The 27,366-nt window shown below is 36.5% G+C and overlaps 1 long non-coding RNA gene across 2 annotated transcripts; it reads right to left on the reverse strand.

Moving 5' to 3' along the window:
- Positions 1–2,008: 2,008 nt before the first annotated feature.
- Positions 2,009–27,366, reverse strand: LOC127979151 (uncharacterized). Of its 2 annotated transcripts, XR_008158736.1 has the most exons (5): positions 27,294–27,366; positions 24,295–24,961; positions 21,673–21,732; positions 21,200–21,302; positions 2,009–2,234 (listed from the first exon to the last, which is right to left on the reverse strand). It is a non-coding gene; the product is annotated as an uncharacterized LOC127979151 (long non-coding RNA). The 2 variants fall into 2 exon arrangements; XR_008158735.1 differs by lacking the exon at positions 27,294–27,366 and having other exon boundaries at positions 2,023–2,234; positions 24,295–25,068.

A 27,366-nucleotide genomic window follows, 5' to 3' on the forward strand; every position in this document is an offset into this window, starting at 1 on the left:
TATCTGTAGAGCGGAGATTTAACTTTGCATCATTGGCACGGTTACAGTATTTTAATGCTTTGAAGCATTCTGCATATACAGTAGTGCAGTATAAATAAACATTATTGTAATTAATTTCTTCAGATATTTCCAGCATATAACATACTGGCGGGAGAATCACGTGTTGCTCATTAACACTTTACTGGGAGCCTTTATATATTTAATGCATTATACAATCATTTTTAATGCATGAATTATGCCTTTAATGCACATTATAATGCATTGTATGATTTCATTAATAAATGTAACCACAGATATAATACTTTATAATAGGCTACTTATATATTTATGATTCCACCTTGAGAAAATGTAATGCATTAAAAACATTCAACAAAACAAGCATTTCGGATGGAACAAGGAATAATGGATTTTAATTTTGGCTACAATTATTTATGAAAATATATAATGCATTATAATGTACATTATTAATAACTGCATTATAAACTGCAGGTCAAAAGTTCACATTTTTTTTCGAACTCTTTTGCTCACCAAGGCTACATTTGATTAAAAATACAGTAAAAACTGTAAAGTTGTGAAATATTGTTACAATTTAAATGAACTGTTTCTATGTGAATACATATTAAAGTGTAATTTACTCCTGTGATCAAATGTGTATTTTCAGCTTCATTACTGCAGTCTTCAGTGTCACATCATCTTCAGAAACCATTATAATCTGCTGATTATCATCAATGTTTGTTGAAAACATGGCACATTTTATTTTAGTTTTTTAGTTTAGTTTTTTAGGATCCTTTGATTAATAAAAACTTTAAAAGAACAGCATTTATTTAAAAATACAAAACCTTTGTTACATTATAAATGTTATTGCCACTTTTAATCAATTTAATGCATCCTTGCTGAAGTTTAAATTTTTGTAAAAAATATTTTTCAACCCAAACTTTTGAAAAGTAGTGTATCAGGGTTTACACAAAAACACTAATCAGCAAAAACTTTTTATTATCAAGATTGATAATAATGTTTCTCAATCACCGAGTCATATTGTATATTTTTAGATTCTACATTTTTCTCCTCCACTGAATATCCTGTGGTGCTTTACAGAAGTAAAATAGGTTGTGAATGATGTTTCATGTTGAATTAAAGTTGAGAGAAAGTCCTGTTCTCCAGCGGTGACATCACTGTAAACTGCAGCACAGACAGACTCTCAGGACAGCTTCCTTTCTCTGTCTCTGTCTCTGTCTCTGTCTGTTTAATTCAGCTTTCTTCTCTGATCTGAGTGATTAGGCATTGTAATAGGGCTGAGCAGGAGTGCTCCTCTGTGAAATATTAAAGAGGGAGTCTGTGCTACGCCTGATGAATCCTGCAGTTGTGCTGCTCTGTAATGAGCGCCGGAGAGCCACCATCTCTCAGGAAACGCTTAAGATTTGATGAGATTGTGAGAGCCGACTGTAAAACACAGTCAAACTTCTGTAAGCTCTGCCTGCAGCCGCACGCCAGCTGTTGCATTATTCACAGTGAAATAACACACGCTTTACATCTACCTGTACACTGTTTGCTTCAGTCAATCCTGCAGCAGTATGAGGAAACCAGCCCAAGTGGCACAGATCGCTCAGCATGGCATAGAAGTCTACTACATTTACTACTTGCACAGAATGTATTACAGTTGTCTCAGTTCATTAACGTGTATTGGCCCTATCATTTAAATAAATAAACTTATCAAATGGTCTACTACACTGTTGTCACATGACCTCACTATATTGCATATTTAATTCAGCCAATTCTCAGTTTCAGTTACCTCAGAAATAAAAGTTATCTTGCATATTTAAATAATTTTTATTGGGTTATTTTTTGTCAATTTTTGAAGTACTGACTGTTTTTACATTTTGGATTTTTTGTATTGATGTTCATTAAGATTCATTACCCCCAAATAAAAAAAAATAAAAAAAAATGTAGTATACTAGTAGTACATTACACACACACAAAAAAAAACATGATAAAAATGATTTTTTCACATTCAATTATATATAAAATATGATATTTAATAATATTTTTGATGAACATTTTGTAGAGATGAGTAGTGAGTAGTGATGTCTATGCAACTATATAATAAAGATAAATAAATAAATTCTAAAAATGAATGTTCATTTCATGCACAGTATACAATACTGCAAAAACAGTGGTATGTTACTCCGAAGATTCCCAGTGACCCGTCACGTCATCGTATGGTTTACAGTCTGCATCTGTTAGAAACACACAGCAGAAGAGCAGTGATGCAGCACGCGCTTCATGTTCTCACACAACAGAATATGGAGACGAGAGACAAGTCCACTTGAGTGTTTCATGTTCCTGCTTGGGTCGAAACAATAGCTGAGAGACGAACCCTAGAGAGGAAGGATTCATACAGCTGCACGCTGAACACATTCATCAAACACATGCATGCAGACGTGCAGAAACACACACACACACACACACCTCAGCCTGGGATCTGAGACTCTGTCCTGCACAAGGACAGGTCATCTGAGAGAGAAAACAACAGATAACACACACCATAGCACTGATCCACAGCCTAGTGACACAGATACTCAAGAAAACACACTAGAACAAGACAGGTTAGAGAACAAAAAAACCACTCTAGTCCAGTTGAAGATTTTAAAAACATAACAGGTGAAAACTTTTTTTTTAATGCACTAGTCAATTTTGGGTTATTTGGCTTTTATGTAGTTTCAGACCAGTGGAAAGAAAACATGCAAAATACACTTTCAGGTGTTTATTTTATAGCACTTTATCTATCTGTGTCTATACATTTTAAAATCCAACACATATCTTTAAAGGCACTTTAAGCAAGAAGCAATGGAAATCAGAAATTGGATGGATTGCTGTCACAATGTCATGGCATTTTTTGGCATGGCATGTTTTTTTTTTTTTACAATGTGTGTATTTCTGCATTTAAAAGCACTGCATCTTAGTAATGCAAACTCAAAACTCTGTTTGACTAAAGAGTAAACAGTCTCTCTCATGAGGATCTGCTGTCTATGCAGTTCCCTGTGAAGCCTCTGAGCCTCGGTTTCTCTCCATGAGGCCAAACTCACGCCGAGTAAAACCTACACTCTCTCCAGGAACCGCTTCAGGTGATCTTTCTTACAAACAACCGTGACGAAGCCTCATCTGTGAGTGTGTTCATGTTTATACACTTTAAACCGTGCAAGATCATTCCTCTCAGAAAATCATGTCAAATGTTTCTCTTAAAAAAATGTTTAGGGAAAAAATAGACTTAAATGAGACAATCCAGGGAAATTAACCATAACAGTAAAAACAATGAAGTTTTTCAATTGGAAGAAATAAATAGGCTTATATATAAATATGAAATTTATTTGGAACAAATTGGATTATTCTTTTTGCTACATAATAACAAGAAATTAATACATTTATTTATGTATTTATATATGCATTTATTTATGCGTCCTATGCATACTAATTTAAAAGGTCTTTTGTTTTTATGTTAATGATAAATATAAATAAATACATAAATGAATAGGGAACATATTGGACAAAACCATTTTCCAAATATATAATTAAAATACATTATTAATTTATGCATGCATACTAATTTTTTAAAAGCTCTGTTGTTTTCACTGTAATAATTAAAGTGAAATGTAATAATAAAATAATGCTAAAATAATAAATGAAGCCACATTTAACATTAATCATCAGGATCAAAACAACACAGTTTGTATAATTTGCATACATAAATAAATATACATTATCTTCAATTATATACTGTATAGAAAACTGAAACAATTCAATATGTTCCAAACAGTTAGTCAGTCAGTCAGTCAGACATTAATATATTTTTAATATAATTTTAGGAGATGGAACATGTTTTCATGAGATGCGACACACACAATAACTGTGAAGAGAATAATTTTAAACTGAGATCTTTGACTCTCGCACATATCCAATCTGAGCTAAATCCTAAAACCTAGCGGAGAACTCTTCTACAACTCATAATGTGAGATTCAGGAGAAACATCTGGAGACTGGAGCAAAAGTCTCCATTCATTCTCAGTGCTGTCTCAGCAACACAAGCTCAGCTGACTCTGACAAAGGCACTGCTGCACAATGCATCATGGGAGCGTGCGGTCGCAGCGCAGATGACCCAGAATATTTTCTGCTGACATTCCTTGGAGGCGAGGAAACTTGTGTGCAAGCTAAAACTGGGTTACATAACATCATCCTAATATAGTCATGCAGGTAAGGCTTCCGAATGACTTATAAACAGCACAGACCTGCTCATTTCTCAAAAACACAGTCTCTGCAATAAAGAAAAAATTCTCCTTCCAGAAATTGGCCTGTTAGCGCTTATTCAGATGTGGCTGTATGGTGTGAAAATGCCCCTTTCTTTCAAGGAATCACATTTAAGGTGAAGTATGTTTCCTCGGTGTTAAAACACTTGTATCCAGGTTTAATATGAAGGTCTGTTGTCTTCAAGAAAGAAAGAAAAAGAAAGAAAGTCATTATTTTTGCACTCGTGTGGACATTGCTGTTGCAAAAAAAATAAAATAAAAAATAAATCCTATCCTAAAAAATGTCTTAACATTTAGCAGTCCACTCAAATGAAGATATTAAAACCACAGCATGCATCTCTCGAAAAACAATTCTGCTGATTTGCAAAAACTGGCCTATTATTGCCTATTGGTATGGGGTAATATTATTTTTGCACTTGCATTGTCACTATGGTGCAAAAAAAACAAGTGTATGACTTTTTCTTTCAAATGAATACAATCAGGTTATATTAAAAATATCTTCATGGAACATGATCTTAACTTCATATCCTAATGATTTTTGACATAAAAGACAAATCTGTATTTTTGTCCCATACTATTTATTGTTGTCTATTGCTACCGACATCCCTATGTGACTTATGACTGCTTTTGTGCTCCAGGTTCACATATATTTTGCATACATACTGCTGCAAAAGTACGTGTAGCATTTTACGTGACCACACAACTGCTTGTGCACGAGAAATAAAGATTAGATGACGTTAAAGATAGCCGCTAATGTGTGAGTGGTGAGAAACGTGCAGATGTGCAGACCACGGGTCCCACAAGTGCATTCAAACAGGCCAGCAGAACTGTTGAAAGAGCAATAAATGTTTCAAGAGCAAGAGCTTTTAAAAACTCACCCAACAGCGCTGGAACTTAACTTAATAATTATTTAAAAGCTTGTGTACATGAGTGTGTTGCCACCATTCAGAGTCTGTGTGTGTGTGTGTGTTTGAGAAAGAGAGATTGCTATGTAATTGAATAGGACAGATACATGCACAGAAGAACAATTCCCCTCCTCCAATCCCATCAGCCCTGAGCATCATTACACACATGCAGTGTTCGGTAGGGAAAGACGGCTGCTGTAATTTCCATTCAGTGAGACGGGAAAAGGCACTGAAGCTGTGAAACCGCTTAATCAAAGCTTTGATGGATTTTCTAATGCTGTTGCATGCATTGCAATTTGCTCTGGTATTGATTATTTTAGAATAGTGGACAAATTGAATTTTACGATTAACACAAACAGCCAGAGAACATGCAGAGCCCTCATTTATAAAATGCACATATGATAACTAATTTTCACTAATTGGAACAAATAAGGATTCATGAAGGCAAAGTCTGACATAAAATGTTCTTTACATGTACTCCAACTGAAGAGCATGTGTAAAAATGTTTTCCGGTATTATCAATAATTAATCCAAATGTTTATTAAAATGTTAAGATAAATAGACAAATATATATATAAGGTTTACATTTATATAAGGTTATATTAGTTAACAAAAATAAAATAATAAAACCACAAGTCTCTTGAAATAAAATAAACATTAAATGAATAAAATAAAATTGCAAAACACCGCTTAATGACAAAAACTTTAAATTAAAATGAAAATATAACAAATATAAAAATGAACATTTATTTATGAAAAAGTCTAAAAAGAGTTAGCTGTAATACTGTATTTTTGTGTATGCATGATAATAATAATTGCTATAAGTTTTATAGCAAATATTTTCAATAAGATATTGTTTTTTGTTTTAAATTACTGTTAATATATTTGACTATTAACTGAATGAAAGAAAAATGCAATTAAAAGTGTACAATACTACATTAGTAGGTATTGTCATTTGTTTTGTAATTTTTCACATATTTACACAATATTTCTACTATTTTCTGCTTTTGTGTTAAAATTGGATAAAGTTATATTAATTTAGTTATGTTTTTTGTCATTTTAGTTTTTGTTGTTTTTAAGGTCTATATAGTTTTTATTAAGAATATATCTTTACAAAGTAAGAAGTAAAATGACATGAAATACATATTTGTGAAACAATATATGCATGTATGTTATAAACGGGGCCATGTGTGAACTGCGGATGTGTGTGGATTATATTGGGGTTGATGTAGTTTTATACGACATGCGTGTGCGCTGCAGACTCAGAATGAGGCCGATCCTCATGTGTCAAGTGCAATTATGGGATGGTTCCAGCAACGGGAAGCAGTGGGATGGGGAAAGCTGCTATTGAGCGCTGCTTTGAAGCTGTGAAACTGCAGCATGGTGCTTAATCAAAGGTCTCATGGTGTTTGTTTATGTTCTAGTGCTGGTGAACACATTACAAAGACCATTAATTGCTTGGGCAGCCGCCCAACACTCACCGGCAGGGACACGCAAACATTCAGCACATCACCATCCTCGAGACAGTTCGAGAGCTGCCATGGGCCTGGCCCAAGGGATCAACAGCCTGTCCTGCTCCTCATTTACAACACGTCAACATCTGATCTGCTGATCAGCTCCTCACTGCCATTTATACTTCATCAAGTGGCTTTAAGACCCGCTTTACTTTTGCATTTCTGAATGAAACATTATATGCAATGATACATGCAAAATATAGGCTTGGTTTTTATCATCATCTGCCAGCATTTTCCTCCTGAATGTCCTCATTTTCACAGTTATGTCCTGACAGGCATTTCAATATAACATAAGATGTTCAGATGTTTTTCTACTGATGCCCTCTCTACAGTACTCACACATTATATGGAGAAGTATTTGCATTACATTGCCTTGCCTTCTTGCAAGCCTTGATTGATTGATTATGTGCAATGCCTGCATGCTATTGGTCAAACAACTTTTCAATCATTTACATTCGGCAAGTATGAAAACAATTTGAAAACAAAGGCAAAAGCTGAATATTTTAGACATTTTAGAAATCCTGGCCAGGACATGGGTGGGGAAAAAAAGACTCATGTTCACCTAAATTACACCTTTGCTGTTGCAACCTTAACAATCAAAATGATAATAAAAAAAACTATATCAAGAGACATAAAAAAAAAAAAAAAAAAAAAAAAAAAAAATTACATATAGCCACAATACTCAAATGATATCAGCTAAAGATAGGTTGTTTCTTGATGTGGAGCATGTTTTTTTCATTTTGTTAAAAGATTAAAAAGAAACAATTATTTAGAAAAACATGCAATCATTAAAAATTACAATAAGAGCAGAAAAATAAATACACTAAAATATATTTGAAAAATGTCAGTAATAGTGTGCACTAGTACGCACTTTTGCATAATTCAGTTTTGTGTAATTAGTGCTGAAGTCCAGCTAAAGATATACTGAAGAACATTTGATTGTGCTAAAGTTGAGCTATTGCAAAGTATTCTTTACTTTAAATATCTTACATTTAAAGACTGAAATCATACAATCACATCAATAGTGACATTAAAACACATATATACATTGTGCACAATTAGTACTCCAAATAAAGCTTTGTTAAGTCTCGTGAAGTATTATGTTAATACATTTGAACTGTACTTAGTATGAAATAATGTATTTTAAACATATAACTTTTTTACTAGAGGTGTATTAAAGAAAACAGGGTTTACCTTGAATCCATGTAGATTTTCAGTGTGTATGGAAATGCATATGAATATGAATTTAACAGGTGTTTCCAAGATGATATCCGTACTTACTGTTATCATATATAGTGGCATACTACTGCTTGAAACAGCTGTTGCATAATGCAGAATATTTAACAAAAACAGCATGCAGTAAACTGAAGCACGTACTGCAAAGCATTGTTTGAACTATTTCCTAGCACGTTTACTGCACTAAAATGATTTTTATTATTAAAAAACAGTCATGCACTTCATGTCTCTTCAGTAAACGTATGAATGACGGAAGCGTGAAACATTTCTGCTATTTCACCCCACATTATTTCTCTGCTTTTATGACAGCTACTTTGAAATCGTGGAACGAGCGAGGTTATCGCTTCCCTAAAATGGACCCTTTCCTCCCAACTTCTGGGTGGCAGCGAGCTGGGGAAGATAATTTGTTATTATTAGTGAAAGCAGAATTGTGTTTTTGCGCTGTTTTCATGTCACACCAAACACAGAATTGCCTTTGGGGCTGAAGCTGCAATAAAGATAAATTAGAAATAGATTGCAGAAACTGTTTCCATCCATAACAGTGACTTTGTTTTATTTCATTTCGTTGGAACACTCACTAGGTTACGTTCCCTCCTCCGCACTTTTGGGCTGGAGGTTCTTCCTCTCGGTACATTGTCACGCTTGCTGCGTGAGCCCTGTGGGCTTCATCAAGAGGCGCTCTGCAGAAACGCTGCGTTTCGCATTAATCAGCGCCGCCTCTCGCAGGTACTGCTACACCAATTAAGCCCAGGACACGGAAGCTGCTGGAGGGTTTGCCCTCCGGTCGGGGGACTCTAGCTCTATCACTACGTGCAGTGAGAGTGTGCTCTCGGCCAATCAGACGGCGGCTCCAGGCACAGGGGGTTCCTCGACAGTCACCTGACCGTGGTGTAGGACGCAAGAGGACACTGGGAAGGACGGTGCGTTTGCGCTCGTCTGGGGAATGGGATAAAAATACTGAGCTGACAAGCCAATTAATCAGCTTTCAGGGCACTGCAGTGTAGAGCATCCTCGAAAGGGCGCCAGGACACTGTCTCTTTAAGAAGAAATTGCGCTGATGCTGATTGGTTTTGCGTTTTGCAAATTAGGAGGCATGGAAATGCACTTTTAGAGTTTGAACTGCAGCTTTTTCCCTACAACGTGAATTTCAACTCTAGTAAGGGCCTCCAACTAAAATGGGACACCTGAGCATGAGGCCGTGCATTAAAACATAGCTATTTGTCACCAACACACCATTTTTTTTTTTTTGGCAACATCATCATTAATATTTCTAGGTATTATTTTCATGTGAATTGTCTTTTCTGGTATACAGTACATAAACTCCATATGTTTGGATAGACTCTTATATGTACCATATTTTGACATCAACAATCAAAGACAAATAAATGTTTGCATAAGTACAACAGTGCACATTATAAACGGTCAGTATATTGATATAATATTTTAAATTTCTACACAAATGTACAGAAATGTATGAAAGCTTATTTCCACCATGGAATAAAAATCAAATGGCAATTGTGATATTTTCTCAATTCAGACTTTTTTTCTCAAAATTGCGAGTTTACATCACAATTTTTTTTCTCAGAATAATGAGTTTGTTATGCTATCAATAATATCTCGCAACTGTAGGATATAAAGTCACAATCCCAAACTGAGGGGTTTTAACTCACAATTGTGAGATATACATGTACAATTCTTATTAATTTAAAATTTATTTAATAAAATTTGAGTTTTTCTGAGCAATATCCACTTTTTAACTTACAATTCAGACTTTTTTCTGAATTGCAAGTTTACATCTCCCAATTAAAGGGGTCATATGATGGGATTTCAAGTTTTTCTCTCTCTTTTGAGTGTTACAAGATGTTTGTGAATAGATAAGATCCCTAAAGTTGCAAAGACTCAAGTCTCAAACCCAAAGAGATATTCTTTATCAAAGTTTAGACTCCTCCACGCCTTCCTAAAATGCCTCATTTAAACACGCCCCCACATGTCTACATCATGATGTGGGAAGATTTGCATAACACTGCCCAAATGTTCACGCAAAGAAATAAGGCGTAACTTTGATTCTCCCTGTTGCTGCTGCAACCATGTTGTGGAGACACAGTTTCATTGTGAAAGCGAAAATACTTTGTTTGGCCTCCCAAATGAAGATACAACTAGAATTCAGTGGCTAAGTTAAATTTACAACACTCTTCCTGAACAGTTCAACCCAAATATTCAGATGTGTGATGCACATTTTATGGAGGACGGTTATCTGATTCTGGGAGAGAAGACTACAATGTCGTCTTTTCTAATTCGCAGTCTGTAAGTATGCTTAAATATTTATAGGATTTGCTGCTGATGATTCAAAAGCGAATTTTGCACAGTGTAGAGTAGAGCTTGTTGTTTTTCATTTCTCAGATCACAAATGCAGACATGGTTTTATGTTTACGCTGTGCAATGCAACACAATGATTAAAAAGACAGTAAAAGTCATTATAATCAGTGATTATGTCCCCACTGGAAGCAACTAAAAAAAAAGAATTGCGAGAAATAAATTTAGCAAATCTCGCACATTTACATCTCTAGCTAATTTGTCTCCGAATATTGAAATTAAATTACTCTATCAATAACTCACAATTGTGAGATATAAACTTGCAACTTTGGAGGAAAATAAAAGTCAATTGTAAGATAAATTTGCAACAACTATCCTAAAAATCATGAGCAATAAACGTTTAAATGTGAGTTTACATCTCGCGATTACTCACAATTCAAACAAAAAAGACCAAACTACATGTTTAAAACTTACAATTGTGAGATATAAATTTACAAAAGTCTTTAATTTCCAAAAAAAAAAAAAAAAATATATATATATATATATATATATATATATATATATATATATATATATATATATATATATATATATATATACAGTATTGTTCAAAATAATAGCAGTACAATGTGACTAACCAGAATAATCAAGGTTTTTAGTATATTTTTTATTGCTACGTGGCAAACAAGTTACCAGTAGGTTCAGTAGATTCTCAGAAAACAAATGAGACCCAGCATTCATGATATGCACGCTCTTAAGGCTGTGCAATTGGGCAATTAGTTGAAAGGGGTGTGTTCAAAAAAATAGCAGTGTCTACCTTTGACTGTACAAACTCAAAACTATTTTGTACAAACATTTTTTTTTCTGGGATTTAGCAATCCTGTGAATCACTAAACTAATATTTAGTTGTATGACCACAGTTTTTTTAAAACTGCTTGACATCTGTGTGGCATGGAGTCAACCAACTTGTGGCACCTCTCAGCTGTTATTCCACTCCATGATTCTTTAACAACATTCCACAATTCATTCACATTTCTTGGTTTTGCTTCAGAAACAGCATTTTTGATATCACCCCACAAGTTCTCAATTGGATTAAGGTCTGGAGATTGGGCTGGCCACTCCATAACATTAATTTTGTTGGTTTGGAACCAAGACTTTGCCTGTTTACTAGTGTGTTTTGGGTCATTGTCTTGTTGAAACAACCATTTCAAGGGCATGTCCTCTTCAGCATAGGGCAACATGACCTCTTCAAGTATTTTAACATATGCAAACTGATCCATGATCCCTGGTATGCGATAAATAGGCCCAACACCATAGTAGGAGAAACATGCCCATATCATGATGCTTGCACCTCCATGCTTCACTGTCTTCACTGTGTACTGTGGCTTGAATTCAGAGTTTGGGGGTCGTCTCACAAACTGCCTGTGGCCCTTGGACCCAAAAAGAACAATTTTACTCTCATCAGTCCACAAAATGTTCCTCCATTTCTCTTTAGGCCAGTTGATGTGTTCTTTGGCAAATTGTAACCTCTTCTGCACATGCCTTTTTTTTAACAGAGGGACTTTGCGGGGGATTCTTGAAAATAGATTAGCTTCACACAGACGTCTTCTAACTGTCACAGTACTTACAGGTAACTCCAGATTGTCTTTGATCATCCTGGAGGTGATCATTGGCTGAGCCTTTGCCATTCTGGTTATTCTTCTATCCATTTTGATGGTTGTCTTCCGTTTTCTTCCACGTCTCTCTGGTTTTGCTCTCCATTTTAAGGCATTGGAGATCATTTTAGCTGAACAGCCTATCATTTTTTGCACCTCTTTATAGTTTTTCCCCTCTCTAATCAACTTTTTAATCAAAGTACGCTGTTCTTCTGAACAATGTCTTGAACGACCCATTTTCCTCAGCTTTCAAATGCATGTTCAACAAGTGTTGGCTTCATCCTTAAATAGGGGCCACCTGATTCACACCTGTTTCTTCACAAAATTGATGACCTCAGTGATTGAATGCCACACTGCTATTTTTTTGAACACACCCCTTTCAACTAATTGCCCAATTGCACAGCCTTAAGAGCGTGCATATCATGAATGCTGGGTCTCATTTGTTTTCTGAGAATCTACTGAACCTACTGGTAACTTGTTTGCCACGTAGCAATAAAAAAATATACGAAAAACCTTGATTATTCTGGTTAGTCACATTGTACTGCTATTATTTTGAACAATACTGTATATATATATATATATATATATATATATATATATATATATATATATATATATATATATATATAAATTTTCACTTTTTTCCTTAAAATTCTAAATGTATATGTTACAATTAATAACTCGCAATTGCGCGATAACAATTCATTGAAGGAATACAGCAATTGAATAATTGACAATTTTTAGATAAAAATGTAAATCCTGAATTCAGAGTTTCCCCTTCTGAATTCTGAGTTTACAGTTGTGAGATATGAATTTGCAATTCAGAGGAAAATAGTCAGAATAGCAAGATATAAACATGAAATTGCAAAAAATATATTTAAATCCATGGCAGGAACAAGCTTGCATAGAAATGTATGTGAATAGCTATGAATATAGATGTGCGGACAGATGTTACTAGTACAGTGGCATTATGAAATATACCATCCTTCATTTCTGATGACTTGAGAGACTGAAGAAGACATGACAACCTCTCTGGTAAGTGAATATAATGAGCAACTGATGCTTGCTGGTTTTTATGGTGCATATCATCTCTAGGAAGTGAACGACTGAGTGCACTGAAGCGATTCTGACAACGGGACTCCCCTAGAACGATTCCCTCAGCAGTGCACTTACTGCAGAACAGAACGGAGCTGCTCGAGCTGTAAAACACTCAAAGTAATTCAACTACAGTCAAGCTACCCTTTTCTAAAAGCAGTCAACTACAATACAGACTACTGACAGAGCAAACAGAGCAGGATTGATAACAAAACAACTTCAGTCGCAATCAGAGATATGCAATGAACAGCATTCAGCCAGAGCTATACACACTCAGTCCCTGTTCACACTAGTGAATTTGAAATGAAAACGATCCTCATCTACACTGGTGTTGTCATTGCATTTCAGAAACTATGTCCATCCACATTACACAACCAAAAAACTCATGTCACATGATAATTCATGCACACTGGGCATGCACATAAAATTGTAAACAGTTATGGTTTACACTTTCATCAATGATACGCAGAGCGAATGTGGACAGTCATGCAATCCTTTTCAGAAGTCTCTGTATTGGTCTGTTTACAGTGTTTTAAAAAAATATTTAAATTATTAGTATTAATATTAATATTAAAAATAATTGTAGTAAAAATACTATTAAACAAATATTAAACATTAGGGTATGCAATATAAATATTACATTAAAAGAATTAACATTTCCCTTGTATATGTGAAAGCAGAATTAAAAAAAAGACAATTAATATATATATATATAAAAATACTTTTTTTTTTTTTTTTTTTCAAATGTCACTCTTAAAAGATTGCGCCACCTTTTGCAGCAACAACTGCAGTCAAGAACTTGTGATAACTGGCAATGAGTCTTTCACATTGCTGTGGAGGAGTTTTGACCCACTCTTCATTGTAAAATTGTTTTAGTTGAGTCACATTGGAGGGTTTTCGAGCATGAATTAACTGCTTAAGTTCATGCTATAGCATCTCAATCAGATTTAAGTCTGGACCTTGACTTGACCACTCCGAAACCTTTCTTTTTGTTTTTCTTGAGTCATTCAGAGGTGGACTTGCTGCTCTGTTCGGGACCATTGTCCTGCCATTGTTCAATTCAACATCAACTATGGCAAGTGATCTCTTTACATGTGAAATTCTAAATGAAAATTTCTACAATATAATTAATATATTAAACAATGAATATTTCCTAAATAAATATTAAACTATTGTTATGAGAAAAGCTACTGCTGAAGTACTGAAAAATGTGCAATAGCAAACCTACCAAGTCATAGCTAACCATTTAAATCATAACTACCAGGTCAGCATTTATTCTTGTTCAATTTAAAATGAACCAAGAACTGTAACAAAGTCACACTAAAGGTTTGTAAGGCATAAGTCAGTGGGCTGGATTCTCATCTACTTATTATCTCCTCAAAAGCACTTAAAACCATTTGATGTGTGGATTAAGACACAGCCTTGGACTCCCATCCATCCATCCGTTTCTGTCCCTCCCTCCTTCATATTCTCATCCGAGCGGCTCTTCGCTGTCAGAGAGGGCAGCTGATGTGGGAAATCTTAAGCACTGCTCAAGTACTGGCCCAAATCAATCACCTGTTTCACATTCAGGGGGAATTTTAAGAAGGGAGGGGAAAAGAGACAGCCGGGCTGAAAAATCCAGCACTGCCGCATGCATTTCCATCGCGGCGTCTCCCCTGTCAGCAGCGCTCCCCGAACAAGCCCCTGAAATAAATGAAAGCAGTTCCACTCTGCTGACTGCTGGAGCCTCTATTCCCAGGCTTGATTTAGTGCCACTTTTTTCTTAATGGACTGTTTGTGAGACTGGCTTCAGAAGCGGAGCGGACCCGCACAAACCCACCAATCACCAAACGCAGCAACAGGAAAGGTTCTGCTGACCTCTGAGACGCTTCACCACACCAGCTAAACACACAACTTTTGTTAGCGCTCACCGCAGGGGAATGTTATTAGCATGAAATGACACGTATGATTACTGCTCTTTTCTTTTAGCTCTCTGCTGCTGGCTCTCTCTCAAACTAACAATTACTATGACTTCTACCAGAGCAGTAGTGCGGTGGAGTGGTTAAATCTCAGGGTCGGGAGCCAGAAGGTTGTTGGTTTCATTCCTACAAGCAGAAAACGAACATGCGTCCTTGAACTTTTACAACAACTAATTTCTGTCCACAATTAAGGAATAATTGTGACAGCTGAAGGTTGTTGTTTCTTATACGATTCTTCAATTCTGAGAATATTTCAGATTTTTAAAATAAATAAAACTTCTTCAAAAGTGTTTCATCTGTTTAAACATTAATCACATGTCCTGGAACGAAGATCTGATCATGGCCTTGATCAACCTTCAAAAGGATTCTGTATAATGTGTGATGGTGTGGATGCTTCTGATGGTAATGTCATTTCCCACTTTTTGAAGAAAAAGTCCAAATCCTTGGACATGCACAACAGGGTGTCCAGTGGTGAATTAATGTTGAACTTGTTAAAAAAAATGTTTAAATAAATAAATCTGACCTAATTTTTTTACCAGCATGTTAATGGAAAGAAAATTCATTAAAAAAATTTAAATTGCATGTATTTTTTGTTTGGTTGTTCTTGTTTTTGTAAAAAAAACACATGCGTCCATGCTTGAATAGCATTTGGTTTTGAAATTATTCATCCATACTTGAATTTCAACTTTTAAAAGCCTATACTTAAATTGCAAATATATCCATGTTTAAACTGCCTTTCAAAAACACAAATTTTATTTTGAAAAAAGCTGAAAATTGCAGAAAAAAACCATTTGCATTTTTAAAGGCACAAATTTGTACTCAAGTTAAAAAAAAATGCCTAAATTGCTTTTTAAAAGACAAATTGCATTTAAATTGCTTTAAAAAAAAAAACTATGTACTTAAATTATATATATTTATGGGGTGGTCAATGGTTTTTATTATTCATTTTATTTTGCTTGATTGTGTTTATGTGGTGCATAATGCTTTGTTTAAAAATATATATATGTATTTCACATAGTTTACCTGGATTGTACACTGCCCTGTCCCTTCTCCTATAAACACTCATGATGATTTCATGTTTTTCAGAAGCCCCTCCCTCAAAAAGACGCTATGGGCTCAGATTGGTTAGCTGGCCCAGTGTGTCTGTAAGTCACGCCCCTCACCTCAACAGCATGTGCTCTGGCTGAATTGAAAACAATGGCGTCTGTCCATACTCATAAAGTGTATAATTGGAACAGTTCATTGTTGAAGCTGAGCTGACAAGCTGATGATCTGAATGAGAGAGAGAGAGATGCGGAGCGTGTGCAGAGCAGAGGAACGTGACGAGCAGAATTAAGAACCGATGCTTTAAAACGCTGATTTTGAAACTTGTGAATCCATTAGAATCATTAGAAGACAGAATCGTGATTCATATGTGAATAGATTTATTCATGTTCCCTTAGTTTTGACAGCATGGCAACAACTCTTCCTCTTTTTTTAAAGCAGCGCAACATGGTCATCAGGGTTTGTGACGTCACTAACCCGGGAAGTTAGTGACGTCATTTTAAAAGATATTATCTCCATTTGCATTGAACTTTCCACATTGTAACCTTGCAGACAGTGCCTAAAATTAACACATGCCAAGAGCCAAATGCGAGTAAAAATAGGCATTGGCGAGTATATGTAACAGTGTCAGTCGCCACACCTGGCCTCCTTTAAATTTACTATTCAATAATCCGGCCCTCAAATGAAGCTAATGGAAACGGATTATGCATCTAAAAATTGTTTAGAGACAACAAAAATAATAATAATAAAAAAAAGTAAAGCAAAGAACAAATTGTAAGTAAAGTAAGTAAAGTAAAGGACACATTAAAAAAGACTGTAAATAGGTTTAGTAATTTTAGTAGTAACAACTGCCAGTTTTTGCAAAAATTGTTTCATGGCCGATAAAAATACATTTTGGCCGGTAAATTTCATCACATCACTGGCCATTGGCAGGTTTGGAAAAAGTTTTTTTTAGGCCCTATTTACAGATATTGTTTCTGCTCAAACAGCAACATTACACGGTAACTAAAGTTTAAAAAAGTGAAATCACAATCAACCACCCCTTTCTAAAAATGTAATAAAGGACAAATCCATGCTTAATTAGCATGCTTTTTAAAAATCATAAAACCTTACCTAAATTGGAGGGGGCGGGGGGCGGGGGGGGGGGGGTTTGCATGCAAAAGTAACATTTTTAAAAGCACAGACACTTAATTAAATTGCACAAAAAAAACTGTTCTAAAGTTACATCTTAAAAAAATAAATAAATAAACTGATCTGCATGCTCGGCATACTTACACAGTCTTCCAAATTAATAAAGGTAAATGTAAAATAAAAAGATGTCAGAAAAGTTCCCCGATAGCAGAATCACCCATTTGTGTTCTAGCGTTTCACTTGGCACACGTGTTATTGCCTCAAAAGTGTCCTTTGGTAATTGCCATTAACACAACAAATACTCTTTTTTTGTAAGTCTTTTTGGCTGGAAAGGGGCTGCCAAAAACACAAACGTTAATTTAAATAACAAAATTCAATTAGCATCTAGCTCGAGCGTGTACCGTGGTTCTCAGTGTGTACTCTGGTAAGCCGCTCCAGTCTGGACGGCTGCCAGTGCTGCTTAATTGCACAGGGGTTGTTTTGAGTAATTAGGCAATCGGAATATCCACTAGTTTTAAATAAGGCAAAGAGCTACTCTCATCCGGCAGCCAGCGCTCTGACAGAGGAGATGTCGGATCGCTAGAGTCCCGCGAGAGCCGCTGTAAAGGCCTGTCACGAGAACTGTTTGTCTTGAGCGATGTGCATCTCACAGCCTCGTGTTATCAGCTGACACATGATGCTATTGGTTCGGTAGTGACACACATTCAGCGCTTTATTCAAACATCTCACGCTCTGCAAGCTTACACAGTTTAGTCTCCTCTGTGGATCAAATATTTCCAGATATGCATTCCTGAGGGACACGATGCCATCTTTCCATACGTCCGTCTTTATACTCAAGAGATTCACTATAATGAACTGCGCCTGCTGATAGTGTTTTTTATATGAAACCAGGTGATAAATAGAACAAAGTTAACACTGGGAGTCAAACAATGCTGACTTTCTTAAAAAAAATAAGTCTTATTAACATAGAAAGGAGGTGTGTTTGCACAGACAGGTTCTTAATTTAAACATTTATAGCAAGCCATATTACAGATGATATTACAGATGCTTTGTCAGATTTAAGTTGAAGCGCGTGCCGAACCGCGTGTGGTGAACCGAACGGTTTGGTTTTTTTATTTCAGCGAACCGTGCCATCCCTATTACCTCAATAATCAATCAATTACAGGCCTAAAACAATCATGCCCGAGCAGACGGATATTAGTACATCTCATCACACCGGCACCCGCGTCTAAATCAGTTGTATGGTCTGGTTTTCAGTCTAAAACAGTTGTGTCAAGTATAAATGTCTCGTCTGTTTCGGGAGGTGCGCGCGCAGTCAGCGGAGGCTCGCACCTTTTTTTCTCAGATTTTGAAAAATCTTCGCGATCGACTTAAAATGCTTCCAAGATCGACTTGTCGACCGCGATCGACGGGTTGGTGACTCCAGATATAGCGACCAACTTTTTTTGAGCAAGCATTGATTATGCGTGACACAGTCTCAATTTGTGGGAGGCATGTATTGGGCTTCAAACGCTGTGCGCGCACGCGCTACGCGGGACGGGTGGTCACCCTACCTGGCACACCTGTCTAGAGTGTGTCCACCTTTGTGTGTGGGTCCATCAGGGGCGCAACTATCCAGTGTTAGAGGGGTATGCAGTAAAACATTTTTAATAATTTTATTATATATATATATATATATATTGATATTCTTTTTATTAAACATTTTAATTATTAAAAACAAAAACATATTAAAACAAAAACACAGCATAGAAAATACAGTCACTTTAAGAGAATGTAATGATCCAGTAGGCCTACGTTCAGCTTACCAAGACGGGCATTTGGACATATTTTTTGTCTGAATTTGTCCATTTAAATAAAATTCTTCAGAGAAAGCTTATATTTGCGCGCGTTCTGAGGTGCGGGTTTTGTGCGCTTTGGATGAGCGCATGCACAAATCTTCTTACTGCGCGCGCGAGCTCGCGTCCTCTGCCTCTTAAATGTTTAAACTGACAAAGCTTAAACTAGTTTAGTTTAAACACAGATATCAACGTGTGCTGTTTAGGTCTCATCTGTGCGCACGCGCTATCAGCACCCGGGTGATGACGGAATAAATGACAGCTCAGATTCCAGTTTTACATATTCTTCGAGTATAGACGTCACATTTTAAATCCTACCTGTTGCCTTTCACCAATCACTTATTAAGCTGCTGTCGCATCCCTTGACATGCCATCTCCTTTTGCCTCTTTCTTTTTCTATTTTTAGCCCCTGAGAGCTTTTTTGTTTTATTCATCTTTTTCGAATTTCAACGACAACGCAGTAACGTTACTGCTGCTTACTCAGCGCTCACAGCGCCCCACCCACTCGCACACACACACACAAACATACATACATATATATATATATATATATATATGTGTGTGTGTGTGTGTGTGTGTGTGTGTGTGTGTGTGTGTGTGTGTGTGTGTGTGTGTGTGTGTATGTATGTATGTGTATATGTATATATATATGTATATATATATATATATATATATATATATATATATATATATATATATATATATATATAAACTTTTAATATAGCCTACATTTACAAAAATTATTATTAAAAAAAAAATTATGGTGCATATGGCGCATACCCACTTTTTGCGCCACTGGGGTCCATGTACATGCTGAATCGACAGGTAAAAAAAAAGCCTCAAGTCCAAATATTCATTTATCACCAATTAACTGTTTGACAAAGACTTCCTGCTTCGATGTCCAGATCTGAATTAAAAAAAATCTTAAACTTGCTCCGAAGTGCCGATCTGAATCAACCGAGTCGCGAGCATGCTCCGAAGTGCCGATCTGAATCAACCGAGTCGCGAGTATGCTCCGAAGTGCCGATCTGAATCAACCGAGTCGCGAACAGGCTCCGAAGTGCCGATCTGAATAAACCGAGTCCCGAACATGCTCCGAAGTGTCGATCTGAATCAACCGAGTCGCGAAAATGCTCCGAAGTGCCGATCTGAATCAACCGAGTCGCGAACAGGCTCCGAAGTGCCGATCTGAATCAACCGAGTCGCGAACAGGCTCCGAAGTGCCGATCTGAATCAACCGAGTCGCCAACAAAATATATATATATATATATATATATATATATATATATATATATATATATTCTAAGTAAACAACAATAGCCCAAGTTTAGTAAACATTTTTTATTGAGAACATAAAAAATAATTCTGCATCTATTTTTAGGTGCACACCTGTGGCTATGCCACTGATCAGAATAATTTTTTTCCACAAAGCTTCTAAAAACTGGAATCAGAATCATTTTCTTCTCTTTTTTTCACAAAAAAAAAAAGATTCTAAAACCTGGAATCTGAATAATTTTATTCCACGATTAAGTTTAGAAAAACTAAAATCAGAATCACTTTTCACCATAAACTTTCTAAAACCTGGAATTCGAATCCTTTTTTTTCCCACAACAAAACTTCTAATACACAGAACCGGATACCATTTTTACCAGCTTTCCAAACCTGGAATCGGAATCAGTTTTTGTTGTTTGTTTGTTTTTTTTTACAATAAAGCTTCCAAAATCCACAAACTAAAACCTTTGGAAACCTCTGGATTTTTTTTCTCCACAATATTAATTCTAACAAAAATTTGAAAAAATTTGAATATTTTCACTCTTAGGCTGTTATTTTCACTCTAAAACCAGAATCACTTTTTCCCCCCAAAAATAAACTTATAAACGGATGCTATTTTTTCCCCATAATTAAACTAATTAAACCAGAATTAGAATCACCTTTAGAATTCCCCACATTAAACTTCTTAAAACCTGGACTCAGAATCTGGATCACAATTTCCCTTCCCCCATCTCATCTGTGTTAGGATAGCTCAGATTAGCATGTGTGTGTTAAAATACTTAACCGCATGAATAACCTCGGCTCACAAGTGAAAACACTGCCCGCTGTACCATCAGTGAAAACCTCCGTGATGTAAATATAAGAAACACGTGACCTGCGCTCAGAGCAAACAGTTGACACGCATGCTAATAGCTAATTATGAACTATGGGGATTTATTTACCTGGAAAAGCTATTAGCCTCCCAGGACCTCCATTGCCATCATCACCAAATTAACTTCCCAGTACAGCTTGAGGGAGGAAGAGCGAGACGGAGAGAGAAAGATCCTGTTGGGAAAAAAAAAAGAGAAGAAAATGAAACAAAGAGACCAGTTTGGACCAGCTTAAATTTTAAGATGGACTTGAAGCTGCAGTGTGCATTGCTGAATGTTTGTTTTATGACCCAACCTACAAATAAATAATACTTTAACTATCTAATAAAAACAAGAATAAAATATAACAAATATAATTACCTTAAAAAAATAATATGCCTTAATATTAACAAATTAATAAATACATAAAATTATAATTATTAAATTAATTAATTGTGTGTGTGTGTGTGCATCATTAAAATGCTTTACTATAAACAAATAAAAATTGTAAATATAAAATAAAATACAATATACTAAAATATCAACAAATAACTAAAATAACTTACATTTTTGGAGTTTGCGGTTAGGCCTTTTGTTCAAAAAATGGAAGACAGAATGAGGGAAACCTGTTTGAAAACAATTAAATAATTTATAGAAATGATATATCATTACATAGAGAACTTTTCCATACAATTATTATGCTACGCTGTCACATGGCCTTATTACATTGTTTAATTATCATATGGGTAGAGACCAAGTTGAATGCACTGCATTGTGGGATACAGTTTAAAAGAAATACAAAACCTGTGGTAATTGAAAGAAAATGTATTTGGAGATGATACAGCATAATAGGAAATTCACAAGCATCTTTTTAAAGGCCGGCCATTTTTGACTAGGGAAACATCGGTTTATGCAAAATACATTTGTGTATTTAGCAGATGCTTTTATCCAAAGACACTTACAGTGCCTTCAGGCTATAATTTTGTTTTTGTTTTCTTAACCAGTATGAGTGTTCCTTGAGAATTCGAACTCACAACCTTTTGCACTGCTAACACAATGCTCTACCACTGAGCCACAGGAACACCATATATAGGAATATTAATGTAGGAATAATTTAGTTTGGGACTACTTGTTTTATCCAAACAATGCAAGACAGAAAGAGGGAAACCTGTTTGAAAACAATTATTGTTATTATTGAAATTGGAAATTTCCACACAGGATGGGCATGATATTAACTACCCTTTAAATGGCACTTCAAGGTGGTCTCCAGCTGAACTAGCTGGTCTAGTTTGGGTTTTTCAGAACAATACAGAGGGAGGAGGTGGAAAAAGAAAGCTAATGATCGAGAGAGAAATTTCAAGAGTGATAAAGAGATACAAAGAGATCAAGCGGGCGCTCAGGGAATGGGCTCTTTGAGGCATGACTGCTCCAGGTAGCTGAAGGTGTCTGTCAACCGGGCTGAAGCAAGTCCAGACAGGGCCATTATCTCTGATCCAGAGCGTTCCCTCCTGACCGAGCCCAGATCCACGGCAAGAGAAAGAGAGGGAGAATTTAACCCACCGTCGTGATTTCATTTCTCTACGTGACTGATTATTTCCCTGACTGAACAGTCCTGTCAAAAGCCCTTTGGCGTGAGCAGACATATTACGAAGATCGATTTCCCCCGGACGCTCGAGGCGCCAGGCCTCAGGTCCACTTAACACCTGCGTGAGAGCAGACGGACTGCGCTTTACCTGTAACCTTGATGTCAAGCTGGAAAAAAAGCTATTTGGAAACAAGAGGCTTTGATTTAGATCCTTTATGTGTGCTGCCTCCTCTGCTTTGTATGTACAACATGCAACAGAAACAGCTTTTCAAAACACAGAAAGCATATCTTTATTAATAATTTTGCTTTTTTGAAAGTGCTTTTAAAAGCAGCCAAGTTAACGTTATATAAATATAAATGGCAGTGCACATTTAATATTTACAAATAGCAAAAGTAAAAACAAGATTATAAATGCAGTCTATTGTAAATCCTCTTATTTAGCAACTAATGCTGCCGTCTTGGGAAGCTGCTACTTAAAGGAATAGTTTAACCAAGAAATTAAAATTTGATGAGAATTTCTTTATCAGATTTGAAGAGATGCATCATTACACCTCCTGCTCTCCAGTGGATAATCTGTAGTGAATGGGTGCCGTCAAAAAGAGAGTCCAAACAGCTGATAAAAACATCACAATAATCCACAAGTAATCCACACCACTTCATTCCATCAATTAATGTCCTCTCGCAAAAATCTAAGTCCATAATCCAAAATTCACTGATATACTCATTTATAGCTGTTTTGCACGGTTTAATTGATAGACAGGAGTGGTGTGGGTTTTTTTGATGGTTTAATCAGCTGTTTGGTGTCTCATTCTGATGGCACCCATTCACTGCAGAGGATCCATTGATGAGCAAGTGATGCAATGCTAATGTAGTGTAATACTAAAGTTCTGCAAATGTGAAATGAATGAATTATTATTTCTCCAAATGTGTTCTGATAAAGAAGCAAACTCATCTACATCTTAGGTGGCCTGAGGGTCAGTAAATAGTATGTTATAAGTAGCTGAAATAAGCACAAATGTTAGGGCATGTCAAAACATATCAAGGGCCCCAGAATCACCTCGAACCCCAGAGGGTTAAGAGTTTGTCAGTCTCTCTTTTGCAAATCCCTATAAACACAAGCTTTATACCACTACACACCAACAATTCAGAAAATGGACACAAACTAGACAAAGTCAACATTTACGGTCAACACCTTGTTAAAAACCATTAGTTTTCGGCATGATCCTGTTTGAGTTTAATGTTTTTCATGCTTTAAATAGATGTACAGTCTTACAGTTCACAACAAGTGAACACTGCAAAGAACACTATATTCCACAATGCAATGCACTCATTAAGTTGGAAAATAATCATTAACTAAGATTTAAAAAAAATAATAATTTATTTGATTGGCCTGCCAAAAAACATGAAACATTTTGCCTAAAATTAGATTTAAAAATAATCAGCATAGCTTTACCACACTCAACAAAACAAGCATGTTCCCAAATGTTAGTTTGACTATCAGAAGCAGTACAGGTTTAGGACCAAAATGAGCTATTATTAGTAATAAAGAGAAAAGCAATTATCCAGAATATGGAAACTTGAATAATTGGAACCAAAGACTCACCAATCATACAGCAACAAAACACACAATGTCCTTCAGAAAACATGCTGATTTAATGAGATGAAAAACAAACACCCAGACACCATTAGACAGATAAATGAACAAAGTCATGACAAGAACAATTTCAAAATAAAAGACACTCTAAATAAAATAAATAAATAAAGGTTCCATAAATAATAAAAGTTAAAGGTAATAAAGGTTATAAAGGTTAAATAATTAATTATAAAGGTTAAAGAAAAAATAAAGTTTCTAAAAAGAGGTTTTACACTAGAAGAACCATATTTGGTTCCCCATAGAACATTCCAGCAAACAGTTTTCAAAAGAACCTTTTTTTTTCTAAGAGTAAAGAACATTTCAATGATCTAAAGAACCTTTTTCCACTGTGGAATGGAGACATTCCTTGGCTGTTAAAAGTTAATGTTGATGTAACACACTCACTCACTCTTTTACACGCTCAAGGTTGGATCCACCTGATTGCATTAGATTTTTCGAATCCGGTTGCGGATGTGACAGATAAAAGGGTGTGATGCACTTCTGGGCTGCTTTGTGCCTGTATCAGCGCTTAAAACCTCCCGTCCAAAATGCTGCGTGTAAATATTTGATGCTGCTGCAACTCGTTCTGGGCTCTTCTGAGTTCTCTGTGTGTGGTTTGAGCACTCCGCACTAAAAGCTACAAGTTACAAAAAGACAAATACAAGGAAGCGGCTTATGAATTAGAAATCATACCATGTGCTGTAAAAACACATGGCCCATCATCAACTCATATTGTGTTTTTTTTTATGTAGCATTCAGAGCAGATGCTCATAAACAGCTGCATACTATAGATAGATACACACAAAGGAAGGAAGGAAGGAAGGATGGAAGGATGGATGGATGGATAGGTGTATTTACGTTGAGCATCATTTGCACTTGTTTATTCTTCTGTCTTTGTTAGTTTATCTGCTGTAGTGTTTTCATTTCCCTCCAGGGTTTAATAAAGTTCAATCGTCTCGTATCTGACATCCTCACAATCATTTACGACTAACATAGAGCATTAAAACATGCAATGCACACGTAAACACCGCCTCACTTTCAGGAGAGGTTATCGGCTCCCGCTTCCAGAAATAATGGAGTCTGGAGGAGATGCGAGCCTGTTTTGGAGGAGAGATTCATGAACGTGTTTGCTTTACCGCAGCCAGAGGCCTCAGGGACGCGTGGCTCTGACAGAGACAAAGTGACAGGCGACTGAAGAGGACGCTGGGAACCGAGGGAGGCTTGTGTAGTGTCAGCCGTTCACTCTGTGATCAACGGCCGGCCCTCGGACCCCTCACCCGTCTCGTGCTCGGTCAAGAAAAAGCATGATCCACTTCCGCGCTGAAGCCCTGCGGAAACGGCATGCGAAGCCGAGCGGAACGAGAGACATTTACGCTGTTTGGACAGAGCCGGGGGAGCTTCGTCCTCCCAGGTGCTTGATACTGTGTTTTTCACTCTGAACTGAAGGATTTCTCTCTCGCAGTGACAAAGCTGTTCCAGTCATCGCCCGAGGACCTGGTCTTACATGACACGGCCTCTTTTCTTCCTCTCTTCAGCAGTTTCTCCCCTCTACTGCAGCAGGCAATATGCCGTTTCTTCTTCCATTGTCCCAGCTCAAATTTGTAATGTCATCAACTGTCATCTTGAATATCAGCAAAAAGTACGGCCCACATTCAGGCCACTTACAAAAGAAACAGATATCAGATTGTCACGTAAAATGGCTAATCACAGAATGTGTACTTTTATGTGCCACTCTATAGAGATTATTACACTACAATAAGATAACAGGGTTAAAGCGTAATTGGAGTTTTCAATCATAAATCCTATGTATTCAAAATGTCAGATTCATGTTTATGTAAGCTTTAAAAATTGCGTTTATGTTTCTTTGATATTCAGTTCAGTTTATTGTACTTCCTATATTCAAATTCAAATGGCAACTCTGCATCCTTTCTGCTAGCTCAGTTCAAATTGAGGATTTTTTAAATTTGAATTTGAATTTTAAAAGGTGTTCTTAATTCCGTTTAGAATGATGCATACCTCACTAACCAGCAGGTTAACACACTGCTACTTACCACTTCTTAAGCAGTGGGAATTGAGGTAACAAGTATGCTAATGCAGGGACAGAGTGGGCGGGGTGCCAGCGGGAAGGATCCGCCTCCAGCAGGTGGTTGGGAAGCAGTGGTGCTCACTGGCTTTTCCTTAGGGCACAGACACACACACACACACACACTCACACACTCACAGTGTGCAACTATGCAGACTTCTCCTGTAGGCCCAGGGCTTCCTCGCAGGGGTGACAAGCGCTGACTGAGAACTCTGTAATTGGAATGACCCTGAACTCACACACACACACACACTCCTCGATTCCTGCTTTAGATAGATTGTCAAACTCCCAAACTCCCGCTGCTCATTTGCCGATGTGCATGACCGTGTCCAAGAGGCAGCCGCACTTGAGACGCAACCAAATTGATGGAGCTTCAGTAAATGTGTGTGTGGGCTCTTACACGAGGAGGGGACGTAAAGTGATTTGTGATATGACACGCTCTGCTCGAGTAAGAGGGAATGGGGTATGTTTCTCAGGTCTTTGGGAATCATTCCGCACCTGTTACAGAAGCCAGGCATGCGCTAGCTCAGCACTTTTTATAAAAGAGTGAAATCTAATGAAATCTGACAGGTTAGACCACCACATACTCAATTTTTTGCAAGTCAGTCAGAGTCAAATCTCAAGCCTTCGCCCTCGTGTTCTGATGGAAAAGTCGCACTGGAAAAGTCTTGACTCAGACCTTGATAAAAATTGTTGAATAAACCATGTCTTCTTAAGATTTATTAGCCTTACTAAATAAAATATGAACACAGCTAGAAAAAAAAAGTCAAACGATATTTACTACAGGGTTTCCCAAACTGGGGTTTGTATGTTGATGAAAAACTAATGATTGATTAAATCATTAAAAGGTCAAATTAAATAAATTCTATAAAATGTACTTGTTTACCTGCCAGGGGCGGACTGGCCATCGGGAGCACTGGGACATTTCCCGGTGGCCTGACGGTCATTCTGGCCTGCCG

Source organism: Carassius gibelio, chromosome B19 (genome assembly GCF_023724105.1).
Source record: "Carassius gibelio isolate Cgi1373 ecotype wild population from Czech Republic chromosome B19, carGib1.2-hapl.c, whole genome shotgun sequence".
Taxonomy (NCBI): Eukaryota; Metazoa; Chordata; class Actinopteri; order Cypriniformes; family Cyprinidae; genus Carassius; species Carassius gibelio.